The following is a 12,697-nucleotide window of genomic DNA, read 5'->3' as shown; positions in this document are numbered from 1 at the left end:
GGTTGCCCTGACCATTTTGCAGAGCTGCTGTGAGAATCCTGCCCAGCCCAGGGCCTGGCATTCCCCAGCATAAGAACATGTCCCCACGAAAGAGGAAAGGTGACTGCAGAGCTAGAAGGGACCTTGGGCAGTGCAGACTCCAGCCCCTCACTGACACGCAGAGGGACAGAGGCCCAGAGGGAGCAGCTGGGAGGCGGGGCTGCAGAGGCAGGCGGAGGACAGGCAGCTGCCCAGGTCTCCGTCCCCCTGGCCAGTGCTCCCTGGTCTGGGAGGGGGTGGGGAGCGCCGAGGTCACCTAAAGTCACTCCTGCCCCTTTTGCAGATGCAGCAAATGCCGGCTGCATGAGGGCATCTGGAGACGCCAGGCAAGAGTGGGCACAGGCAAGCACACCGAGGGCCTCAGCACTGCGGCTCCATTGTTAAGGACAAAAGAACAGCCCTCCCTGAGAGCCAGGCAGGGCACCTGCCCGAGGAGCGCCGCGGAGGTGGGATCCAGGCTGGTGGGGCGGCACGCAAGACAGGGCTCCCCGGCCCCTCCGCCCGCCGTCCACTGAGGCGCTGTCTCGCCGGCAGAGGCTCTGGGCTATGATTAAACTGTCACTGCCACCTGCGATGGCACTTGTGATAGAATCCAAGGGGGATGGAGGAATGAAGGTCACAGGAATCACACAGGTCCCTAAATCAGGATGCCTCTGAAGTCAGCAGCCTTCTTGGGTCTTAATGCCAGCCAGCTGCCCCGTGGATGGTCCTCAGACGGAGGAGGGGGGCGCTGTTTATAGCCCCTGCTTAATTAAATCAATAAACCACCAATGCAAATCTGGCGGAGGGCCAGCTCTTCACCACGCACCATGCCGAGGGAAGGACTGAATTAACAGCTGCCGCAGGAGCACAGAGGAGGAGAGAAGGGGAAGTCGAGGAGGAAAGGGAGGGAGAGGAGGCAGGCCAACCTGGGAGGGGACCGGGAGCAGGTTTGGTGTCCAAGCCCCCAACTCTCTCCCCAGACTATATCCTAACCCATCCCTGCAGCACCCTCTGGCATCCTGTTTCCACTTTCAGGCGTTCCCCTCCCCCTCCTGCAAAGGTGGACTCAGGGAAGGCTCTACGATCGGTCATTTACACTATAGTGAGAACTTGAAGCTAGACAAGACTGCAAAGATGCCCTGATCAATTTGGGGATAAGGAAATAAGATCAGAGGGCCAATCGCCCCAGGGTATCTATTAGTGGCCAAGTTGAGAACTTCAGAGCCCCTGGCCCAGGCCATGGCCCTCCTGCTGCACGGCCTCCCTCAGTGCCTGGGTCTTGCTCTCCTTGCACTCACAGGATGGGTGAGACTTCAACGCGTCCCACTGGGTGGAAATCAAAGGCATAACTAGTGCCATGCTGGCCCAGGGCAGGCTGCCAGAGGATTCTGCCAGGTCTCTTTTTCAGTGTTCGGGGCCTGGGCAGGGTGGGGCCCCAGCAAAGGCCCAGGTGGGCAGCCCCCACTCTCCCTCTATTCTGCATGCCTTGGGGGACCTGGTGGTCTGTCCATCAAGGGAGGCTGTGTGGCCCAGGACCAGCCCATGCCCCTCTCTGAGCCTCATTTCCTCCATCTGCGTCACGAGGGGCTCAGAATCCATAACCCGTCAGGGACTTTCTAGCATGGACTCTCTGCAGCAGATCCATAGGGAAAGCCCCACCTCCTCGACAAGCCTGGGGCCTGGCCCGAGCTGGGGTCGTGGTCAGCCCGCTCGTGGAGCTGGAGCCACTGCAGCCACTGACAACCTGCTGAATCGGCCCTGGAGTCGTGCCAGGAACCCTGAACTCCTCTATTTTCCCATCTGTAGAATGGGAATGAGGACAGGTGCGGATCCCACGTGTGGGAGGGAAGTGCACTAATGAATGCTCTCAGAGTCTCAGATGAAAAAAGGGGCGGGCATCTGTGGGGGCCAGACACTATGCAGGGACAGCCTAGGGATCCCTGCCCCTGCTGGGCTGCAAGCCCCCTCAGGTCAGGGAAGACACACTGGGACTCCAGTCTCTGGTAGAGCCTGGCCGGCACTCCCTCCCCCCAGGACCATGAGAAAATGCCTTCCCCCTTTGGAGCCCCAGGTCCCTCCTCTGCAAATAGCCCCCAACTCCAGGGAAAATGACAGCATTTTACTATCTGCCCTCCACCTGCCTCAGGTTTATTGGGTCTTTATGTGTGCGTAGCATGATAAGGGACACAGAGGAAGCCTGAGGCAGGGTGCCTGCCATCAGGGGACATGTCTCCCCTGGGCAGGAGAGGGGTAAAGAAATGAGAGGAGTTCAGCATGCACAAATAAAATAAAACGGCCACATTGGCCCCGGTGCCTCAGCAGAGACAGCAAATGCAAGGAAGGTGCTCCGGCCTTCCACTCCCTGACCTGGGCAGACATCACTAATCCATCCGTAACTCTTTCCAGCTGAGCCTGGGTGCAGCCTCGGGTCCTTCTGTCCGGGCGGCCCAGGCAGCCCCAGCCCGGTCGCTGACAAAGCAAAAGGGGCTCACCTGCCTCAGAGTCTAAGGGTTATGCTAGGGCAACCGTAGGAGGCTTCTTGGAGGCGGAATTCTTCACCCGGGCCTCGAAGGAGGAATCTGGACAATTAAGGGGACAGAAGAGGGCGCTCCAGGTGGCAGGGGCAGTGTGAGTAGACACCTGGCGAGGGAAGTTGGCCCAGCAGACTCAAGGACAGTGGGATCCGCGGCCAGTGGGGAGGGATGCCCAGGAGGGTAGGAGGCCGAGTGGGAGGTAGGGTCGGGGACCAAAGCTCAGAGGCCAGGTCCACTCCTCCCCCAAATCTTGTCTATTGGACCTGCCCCCTGCACCTTCTCTGTACACTCCACAGCCCAGGGAGGCCCCGGAGGGGACTGGGGGTGAGTGAGGCGAACCATGGTTGTCAACCTCTTGGGTGACAAGGAAATTTGCAGCCTCGTGGAACTGACATGTTGCTGCCCATTCTCTGAGTTGCAGGGTGGGTGTCTCGGGCGGCTCCTCAGCTGGCTAACGGCCATGTCCGGCCCAGTCCAGCTGCTGGCCCGGGCGCAGCCCACAGGGACATGTGCCTCCATCTCTGCATACCAGAGGCCAAATGCAGAAAGGCCAATGTAGACGCTAGCCCTTGCCTGGGGTTTCTGGAGCCTCAGGGTGAGTCCACAGGCCAAGGACAAGTAGACAATCCATCCCCTGTCCCTGCCCAGCTGGCTTCTGGGTGGAAGTGGGTGAGCCCCTCCCTGGAAGACCTGCCAGTTACACCCACCCTGCCCACCTCTTTCCACTCACATTTTCCTTCAGAACCTATCTTAGCCCTTTCACTTCCGTCAGGGAGCCCACCAGGATTTACCCCCAAGCCCCACCAACTGCAATGAGTAGCGGGAGATCTGTTTGTAATTTGGACCCAATGCTAACATGCTGCAGGACTTGGGTGACCCACCCCTCTACCCAGGCCTTGGTTTCTCCACCTGTCGCTGAGTAGTCAGACAACAGAGTGTCTAAAGGCCTCCAGCTCTAAGAATTCTCCTGTCATTTCTGATGAAGGAGTCTGGTGGCCTGGCAGGTCTAGGGCCACTGGGCCATCTGGAGTCTGTGCACCTTGTCCTGCTGCACTCGGGGCCTGGCCTGAGCACTGACCAGCAATTGAGCAGGGTCAAAGGCCCAGAGCCTTGGACCGCTGTGGCTGGAGGAGTCTTCAAACACCATACAGTCCAAACCTTCAGTTTCCCAGATGAGCAATGGAGGCTCAGAGAGGGCAATGACCTGCCCAAGGCCACACAGCAAGCCACCCACCGCAGGGGCTCATACCTTAGTCTGTTCTTGCTCGGTGATGTGGCTCATGGGTGCAAAGGCTTTGCTGGCTGTGACCTCCCTGCCCCTCACTGGGAGCCCCTCTGGAGGGACTTTGCTGGGCCCTGATTAGGGAGGACACAGAAGAAACGGCCCCCACCTGCCAAGAGCCCCCAGTTAAGATGGGAGGAGAGATTCCGGTGGAGGTGAGGGCGAGGAGAGTAGCCCTCCCCTCGGCTTCTCTCCCCACTGCCTGCCCCTCCCCCACAAGTGCAGGGTTGCTTTGGGTGAAAAACTGCCCTCTTTAGAGGGAGTTACCAAGTATTAATAATGTCCTAGTATCTCAGTGCAATGAATTTGTCAGAAGTCTTTCTCTGAGGCAGGAGGGCCTTGAGATCAAATAAGGGATCAAGCAGTGACAGCCCTGCTTCCTTTGGGGGTGCAGAGAAAAGCTCCCAGGATCTTTCCCCGCAGGCAGCCCTGTGGCCTCATGCGCTGGCTTGCAGCTTGCCCTGGTGCATGCACACGCACACACACACACACACACACACACACCCCACAGCCAAGGCCAGGGGACAGTGGCAGTCTAGCAAAGACCTTCTCAGGCTGGCTCTCCAGGGGTTGGGGTGGGAGTGGGGGGCCGTGTGGGAGGGAGCTGCCTGACCTTAGAGGCATTCAAGCCAAGGCAGTGGCATGGATGCACAGGGGACTTGTCCATCCCAGAGAGACTAGGACATTCACCCTCTCCCTGCTCCGTCAGCCCTCAAGGCCTGCTGGCCCAAAATTCGAGTCCACAAATGTCCCTGCCCTGCCCTCAGCCACCCCGGGGTTCCAGGGGTTCTGGCATTTGGAGGGGCTCTCCGAATGGCTGTGTCACAAAGTGTCACAAAGTTGCACGGCTCCCAGAGCCCCATCGTGCAGGCCAGGCCAACCCCGCTGCTCTCATGCAGGGCACAGGGCCCGGCCTGCGTTCGGTGCCCCCGGGATTCCCTCTCTCCCCACTTCCAGTTGCTGAGCCGCGCTGGCTCTGCCGGCTCTGCCTCCTGCTCCGCTGACTCCCTCCATCCTCTTGTCTTTTTTGGATTCATTCTCTGCCAGTCACTCTGTCTCTCCTTCTGCGTCCCTTTCTGTATCTGTCTCTTTCAGCCTCTTTGTCTCTTTGTCTCCCTCTCATCTCTGTCTCTTCCTTACCCCGTTCCCCCCACCGCCCCCCTCCCCTCCCTCTCGCCCAGCCCCTGCAGCGCAGACTTTCTCACTCTGGAAGCTGGTGCTGAGTCGGTGTTTCCGAGCTCAGCTGCGAGCTGACAGGGCTCTCACTGTCTCCCCACGGACCCCTCCCCAGAGCCGCCTCCGTTGCTTCCTGCTTTCTGTATCTCGGGTCTGAGCATCTCCTGGGTGCTTAGCCTGAGCCCGAACTTGCGGCAGGGAAGGGGAGGGGCGGGGCAGCAGCTCAGACAGCCGGGACAGCGCCGAGCCAGGCCGTCCCGGGCACCTCCCATACATGATGCCCACATGTCCAAGCTGGGTGTTCATTTCCCCATTTACATGCAAGGACACTGAGGCACAGGGACATGAAGAGCCCACCCTAGCCAAGCTGCAGCTCAAACCCAGGTCTGTCTGACTCCAAAGCCCATGCACTTTCTTGTCTCCACGCACGACTCTGGGCACGCAGGGCTAGGTCCAAGGCAGGACATGCTCAGAAAGAAGAGGCCACCGCTGAGGGCTGTGCCCTGCCGAGTGCCAAGCAGGAAATGAGGGCCGAGGCCTAGGGGAGCCCCTGGGCAGGCACTGTGGGCGGGGGTCAGGGAAGCCTTGGCAGAGACAGGCCCTGTGCCACCATCAGGAGGAGAGGGCCCTCCAGGAGGGCTCTGGAGTGAGTAGAAGCTTGAGGCGGGCCTGGGAGAACCCGAGGGTCAGCACAGCCAGGAGGGGAAGTTGAGCCAGGCTGGGGAGGCCCCAAGGTGTCAGAAGGAGGAATTCGGGCTGTGGGCTGGGGAGGTAGATGGGAGCCCCACTGCCCCCCCCCCCTGCAGAGCTCTGTCCTTCATGTGGGCCTTGGAGGGGCAGTGCCCTCTGATTTGGTCGGAGGCCACAGGGAACCACCCAGCCACGTGAGAAGGGCCCAGGCCAGGCCACCCCAAAGCCATGGTCCTGGCCAGCCTGCTTCAGACCTACTGTGTGGCTTTGGGTAAGTAAATTAACCTCTCTGAGCCTCTCTGTATATGTAAGTGGTGGAGCCATATGGTCTCTGAAGGCCCTCCTGCCCCGACGTCCTGTCGGTTGGTCCCACGGGGACCAGGACGCTCCAGGAGGTGACGATCCTGGCAGACTGAGAGGGCGTGTCGGGCCCCAGGGATCTCGGGCAGGGGCCGGACAAGCACATACTTGCCAGCAGGAGACCAAGGGCTGTGGTGAGGCTGGGGCTGAGAGCGGGAACTCAGGTCTTCCAAGCCTCACCTCCGAGGACTCCCCAGGACTCGGAGGTGCTGGCCCGGCTGTTCCATCCTGCCTCTGGGCAGCACCTTCCGCCAGACACTCCTGCCGGCGCTACGGGTGGTGCTGGAGCCCCTTGGACCTCGGCAGCACTGTCCTCCAGTCACGATGAGTGGGTCATCTGGGTCCTCCAGGAACTGCGTATGAGGGATAAAGGGGAGAGGGAGCAGGACCAAGCGGGGAGAGCAGGATGGGGACAGGAAGGAGGCCCGGGAGGAGGGGCCTGAGGCCCAGCACCGCTCCAGGAATGCCCCAGCCGGGAGCTGAGACCCGAGCAAAGCTGCCACTGGAGGAATCCCACGTCTGCAAGCACTGCTGGCTCTGGGAGCATCACCAGGCTCAGCCATTGCCAGGGGCGGCCTGGGGAGAGCAGGGGTCGGGTGTGAGCACCACAGCGGGTCCTGCAGGTGTGGCAGCTGGGGGTGTCAGCCAGCCATGTCCCCCAGGGTGGCTTCTCTTCAAGGGAGAGCCGAGGGGTGCACCTCTGAGGCTGCCGCCCCACCCGTCACGGCCAGAGTCCTTCTGGGTTTGTGCCCCCCCCGGCCCCCCAGTGCTTGCACAAGCCGGCCCAGGCCTGGGCCTCTCCGCCCACACCTCAGCGCCTCCAAAGGCAGCTGCGCACACACTGGGCACCCGCACCTCCTCCCCAGGGACGGGCCCAGAGGCAGTGTTGCTGGCCGGGGTGGCACGGCCTGGCCTCAAAGGGAACCCAGGTCTCCCAGCCCGACACACCTGGGCCTCAGACGTGGCCCTCTGCAGACCCCAGGAGGAGCCCCAGCCCTGCCACACGCCCCGAGACTCACACACAGACGCAGCGATGACTATCACCGACCGCCCAGCCTCAGCTGCCCCTGCCGCAGCTGCAGGGGCTGCCTACGTGGGGCACCCACCTGGGTGGGGCTGGGGTGGGTACAGAGAGTGCCCTGGTCCCCCGGCTCCAGATGCCCTCTGCCCATAAGTCACCAAGGAGGGAGGGGGTGTGGGAGAGATTCTGACGGCTGGGAGGTGGGTGGTCACAGGTGTTTAGCTGACCACAGGCCCTCGGACGCCTGAGTGGGTCTGACACGCCCCTCCCCCGTCAGCGAGAACGTCTGCCGGAGCCGTCCCAGGATGGAGTGGACTCCAGGGAGTGAGTGCCCCGGGACCGGAGGCATTTAGTGTTACTGGGGGCACTTCATCCTGAAAACCCACGGCCAGCTCCAAGGGGTTCCCAAGGCGTCTTTCAGGCCTCATGACATTCAACAAGGTGTATTAAGTGCCTGGTCTGAGCCAGGCGCCGATCGGAGCTCGGACGTGATGGTGAAAGCCCCTGGCAGCCTCAGCCCTGCAGCGCCAGGACACGTTCTCCACGAGGCCCGCCCGCCCGTGCTGAGGCTCTCTCGGGGGCGATCCCAGCAGGGCGGGGCCTCACCGAACAGCGGGGATGGACAGGAGCGGGGGGCAGAGCCTGAGGCTGGTGCCAAGTCTCAGGAAGACGTGGGGGTGCCCTGGGGTAGGTGGGGGAGAGAAACGGGCCAGGCTGAGAGTGACTTCAGAGACAGAGTCGGCTGGATGTGGGGACCGACTGACTAGGAAGAGTGGGGACAGGAGGACAATTCCCAGGTCTCTGGCTTGAGCAACGAGGACTCCTGGCTGTGCACTTACTGCCTGAGAGTTACTCATCCCTTGTGTGCCTCAGTCTCCTCGCCTCTGAGACAAGGATAATGACACTACCTGCTGCACAAGTTGGTTTGGGGGTTACATGAGTTGGTATGTGTAAATTGGTTAGGATGGTACCTGGCATCAAGTAAGCCCTCAATAAACAGGCTGTTGTTATTGTCATAGTTGTTGCTGTTAGGAGAAGCAGGAGATGATGAATGGGTGGGTAGATGGATGGATGGATGGGTTTGTGGATGGATGGATGGATGGGTGGGTAGATGGATGGATGGATGGGCTGGGTATGCGGATGGTGGATGGATGGGTGGCTGGATGGATATGTGGATGAATGGGAAGGTAGATGGATGGATGGACAGAATACAATGATTGCTAATCCCCGAGTCAGAAAACTCTGGAAGACAAAGGGCAGAAGATGAGTATAATTTGGGACAGATTGCATTTGCAGCGCCTCCACAAGGCATCCCACCAGAAGTGTCTGGGGCAGGTGCTAATGCAGGGCAGAAGTCCGGGAGTGCAGCTGGGCTGGGGATTTGGGCATTCTCAGCCACAGGAAAGGAGGAGCTGTGGGGCAGGGCAGGGCTGTGGGGCAGAGGATGGACTGGGAAGAGAAGCCGGCTTGAACCCTAATGGGCAAGTCAGGACTCTTGCAGTTACTAGTGCCAAACAATGAACTCCAAATGGCTTAAGGAAAAAAAATATCAGTGCACGTGACTGAAACATCAAAATCAGGAACAACTGGATCCAGGTGTTCAGTCTAGAGCTTGGGAACCTCTCCTCCTTCCATCCATCGGCTCTCTTTTCTTCCTTGGGCCGGGTCCCCCTGCGGTGGTCAAGACGCCTGGACAGCCCCGAGCTGACATCCTACCACACAGCCAAGAGGGAAGACCACTTTTCCTTCTCAGCAAAATCCTAGGCTGGGCTCCCGCAGGCCAGGCCTGGTCACAGGGCATCTCTGAATCCAGGGGGTGGATCAGCCTCACCCCAACAACAGGGCCTGAGGCCGGGTGGGCGGGCGGGCAGGGGGTTGAGGGTAGGCAAAGAAGGTGGAAGGGCGGCCACTGGACAGGCACCCACAGCTGCCCGCTTCACCCAGCAGCTAATGGGAGGGCTGGGGCAGCACGCACATGCATGCCTAGCAGGGCGCGGACACCAAAAAGAGCTCAGGCTTCCAGAAGGAGGGAGTGGTCACCAGTGTCGGCTGCCATTAGCGGTCAAGAGTGATGTGGCAAGAACCAGCACTTAGGGCAAGGACAGAAGAGCCCAGAGGCAGAGGGAGGGAGAGAGCACGGGGGAGGAGACAGGCCAGATGGGAGGGCCAGGGAGGACCCCGAGGAGGACTGCGGAAAGACATGAGAGCAAGAAAGAGGACGGAAGGAAAAACACTGCTCGGCTGCCCTTCCTCCACCTCCCCCAAAGCCGAAAGTTAAAAATAGGCTGTGCGGTGAAAGGGAGACAGAATGAGAGCAGTCGTCTAAAGAGAGAGCCAGCAAAGGAGCCGGGACGGGAGAAAAGTCCCCGCAGGCCCCGCGTGCATGAAAGACAACAGCGGCAGAGCCTTGGTCTCTCCCACCTAGGCGGGGCCCACCCGCCACACGCCCGCCAGCTGCGGGCTGAGGACCGTCCTGCAGCCCAGCCAGGCCCTGCGGGGGCCCCCCCTGCAGGACGAGGACGGCTCCCTGCACCCAGGACCTGGCACCCCGGCCTGGCAGGGCGGGAACCACAGCCCCACCCTACAGACGAGGAAGTGGAGGCTCAGAGAGCTGCACAGCATGCCGCCGACTCCCGGGCTCCGGGAGCTGCCACGAGGACTCGGCCACAGAGAAGACACCCGTGGGATTCCCCAGGCTGGGAGTTACAGGCGACCTCCCTGTGCCAACGCCAAGCATCCACAAGGACAGAGAGGAAAGGGTGGCTGGGCAAGTCAGGAGGTGACCCGGGGACACACAACCCATAACTCCTCAACGCCTTCCTGCACTGGCAGCTTTGGTGGGGAAACTGAGGCCCAGAGAGGGAACACTGTCTACCCAGATGCTCAGGGCAGCGGCAGAAGTGGGCACTGAGAACCGGGAGAACCTTCCGTTCCCAGCCCTGCCCGTCCCTCCCCTGCGGCCGAGCCAGACCCCCCTCCATGGGGCTGCAGCTTCTGTCACCCCGTGCCCTTCCTGCCACCTCCTGGGCACGCCCGCGGAGGAACTAATTGGCGGTTGGTTTGCAGAGGCGAAGCCCCACATAAACAAGCACGGAGGGTAATGAGCCCGAGAGGAAAACCAGCTAGGAGCCGCCGCCACGCTGACAGCACTGCTCTCCCTGCCCAGCGCCGGGCGCCATTACTTCTGTCAGCAGACAGCACGATTATTGGATGTTGTTAATAATCTCTTGCGTTTATAGGTGGCCTGTCTTCCAAGGCCCTTACAGCTCTTCTGCATTTAGCTTCCCCTTGTTGCCAGGAGGTCGATACCACGGCGTAGAGAAACATTTATCTCCATGCTTTCACAAAGCCCAGAAAGGGTAGGCCACTTCCTTAGGGCCACACAGCAAATCAGCAACGTGCTGGGATCGGTATTCTGGGGCCCAGGAAGGACCCACCTTGTGGACGCTCATTGTGGTTCTCTCAGCCCATGTCTGGCCCATCTCAGGACAGGCCTGCCCCTTGTACTTGTCCAGGGTTTTTTCCAGATTGGACTTCATTGATCAAGGCAGGGCTGGTGGAATTGTTACCATCGTGCGGACTCAGAGACATGAAGTGACTTACGGAAGATCACACAGCAACAGGAAGGTTGAGGACTCGAATCCAGGTTTCTGGGCTCCCCGTGCAGTGCTCTAACAAGGGCAGCAGCTGCGCCTCCCTATCCAGGGCTTTAGCCAGGGCAGCCTGCCCGGCAGCTGAGTTGGAGGGGGGGGGGGCTCCAGGAGAAGCACGGAGGTGGGCCCGTACCTACAGGAGGGAGGAAGATCTTGTCCTGTTTGCCTTCTTGTGGGGGGCAGCAGGGCAGAGCTGGGGCCACTCCGTCTGGAATCCCCCTTCCAGGGGCAGCCGGGTGGCCGTCTCCCTCCCTTCGCCCAGAGGTGGTTCTGAAGGAGGAGAGAGGAGGAACGGGTGCCTGTGCCTCTGTTCCTCCAATGGGAGGCAATAGAGGTGGGACAGCCACCTGCTGCTCCCCCACTCACATGGAGAGTGAGTGCGGAACCCGGCAGGATCCCACAGGTCCCTGCCTTGAGGACGGGGCCACCTGAGGATGGGGCTGGCCAAGGGGAGCCCTAAACTTCCCTCTGGTTCCCAGGTCATCGAGGTCTCTGTGGGCCGGGGTCTGCCAGCCATGTCCAGCCCAGCAGAGCCCCTCCGGGCATCTCAGGGCCGGGGAGCCCCTGGCCGGCGCCTCATCTGTCTGGGCGGCAGGACCCAGGCAGGCGGGGGGCGCGGGAAGGGGAGGGAAGCAGAACACCTGGGCTGGAGCCCACTTCTCCACCTGCTGACAGTGACCTTGGATAAGTCCTTCATCCTCTGGTCGTCTGTCTCCTCATCTATGGAATAAGGGAATGTCCCTAATGTCCCTTCTGGCCCCAGGATGGCCATGATTCCCTGTCTCCCCCGTGGGAGCAGTGCTTGCAGTTTGGGCTGGTTCGAGGTCCGCAGGTGTCTGACTCAGACATCGATGCGCATCGATCGCCGTGCGTCCTCAGGGACCACCCGGCCACACAGAGAGACCAATTAGGCCCTGTCCATCTTCCTTCCAGGCCACTGGACCCAGAGTTCTCCTTGGGTGCCTTGGGGGGCCTCGGATGGGGAGGGCTGCCCCCCTCGCCAGAGCGGAGAGCGCCCAGTCAAAGCCCCGGGTTAAGGAGGCGGGAGGCAGGGGCCCGGGCGCAGGGGAGGTAGAAGGTGGGCAAGGCTGGAGATTAACGGGAACTGTCCCGTGGGCAGGGGCTGCAGGGGGCAGAAGTGACTGGTGATCAAGACAGATGAGGAAAGGGGCCAATGTGGGGGTCACCCCAAGACTCCCCTCCAAAATGTGCTCCTGGGGCATGCAGGGCTGCAGGCGAGAGGCGGCTCTAGGGCCCTGGTAGGATGGAGCAGTGGACATGGTCTCAGTCCAAAGGCCAGGAAGCAGTGGGGGGATGAAGTTGCCTCCTATCCTATCACCAGGCACAGCACTTCAGAGTTTGCAAATGACTTGCACAGAAATGCTTTCCTGGAGCTTCATAACCGCTCCATGACCAGGTACAGCCTCGTACTGCAGATGGAAAAACTGAGGCCCAGAAAGGGCCTGAGCCTCCTCTGGGGAGTTACCGGCTCTGGGCCCAGAAGGCTCCCACCACGCCTGTCTCCGGGTCTGTAATCTGGGCAAGCAGGAGGTTGTCCACTCACTGCTCCCAACTGCCACCCTCCCACTGCTGGAAACCCCGCCCCCTCCCCCGGAGGCTGGAGCAGCCCCAGCGGAAGCCCGGGTCGGGAGAGGGACGCTCCACCCAGTCCAGCCGTGCCCAGAACTGGCCAGCCCTCTGCCACCCACCTGATGGCAGATGCGGGATTTCGTGGGGCAGTGGGAAGGGAGGTGCAGCGCGGGGGGGGGGGGGGGGCGAGACCTTACTCTGAGGAGCATGGTAACAGAAGCTTTAGAGCATGGAGCAAGAGCGCCTGGTCAGCCCACGCTGAGTCGGGCTCTGAGCTCAGAACCCCCCGAGTGGCGTGCCTGAGCCCGTGTTCTCTGCCCCCGAGGCAGGCACCTGTGAGGGGACAGCCACCCTCTGCTCCCTGACTCAC

The sequence above is a fragment of the Microcebus murinus genome, chromosome 14 (genome assembly GCF_040939455.1).
Source record: "Microcebus murinus isolate Inina chromosome 14, M.murinus_Inina_mat1.0, whole genome shotgun sequence".
NCBI classification, from domain to species: domain Eukaryota; kingdom Metazoa; phylum Chordata; class Mammalia; order Primates; family Cheirogaleidae; genus Microcebus; species Microcebus murinus.
The sequence above is the reverse complement of the archived record's forward strand: the minus strand, read 5'-3'. Positions refer to the sequence as shown.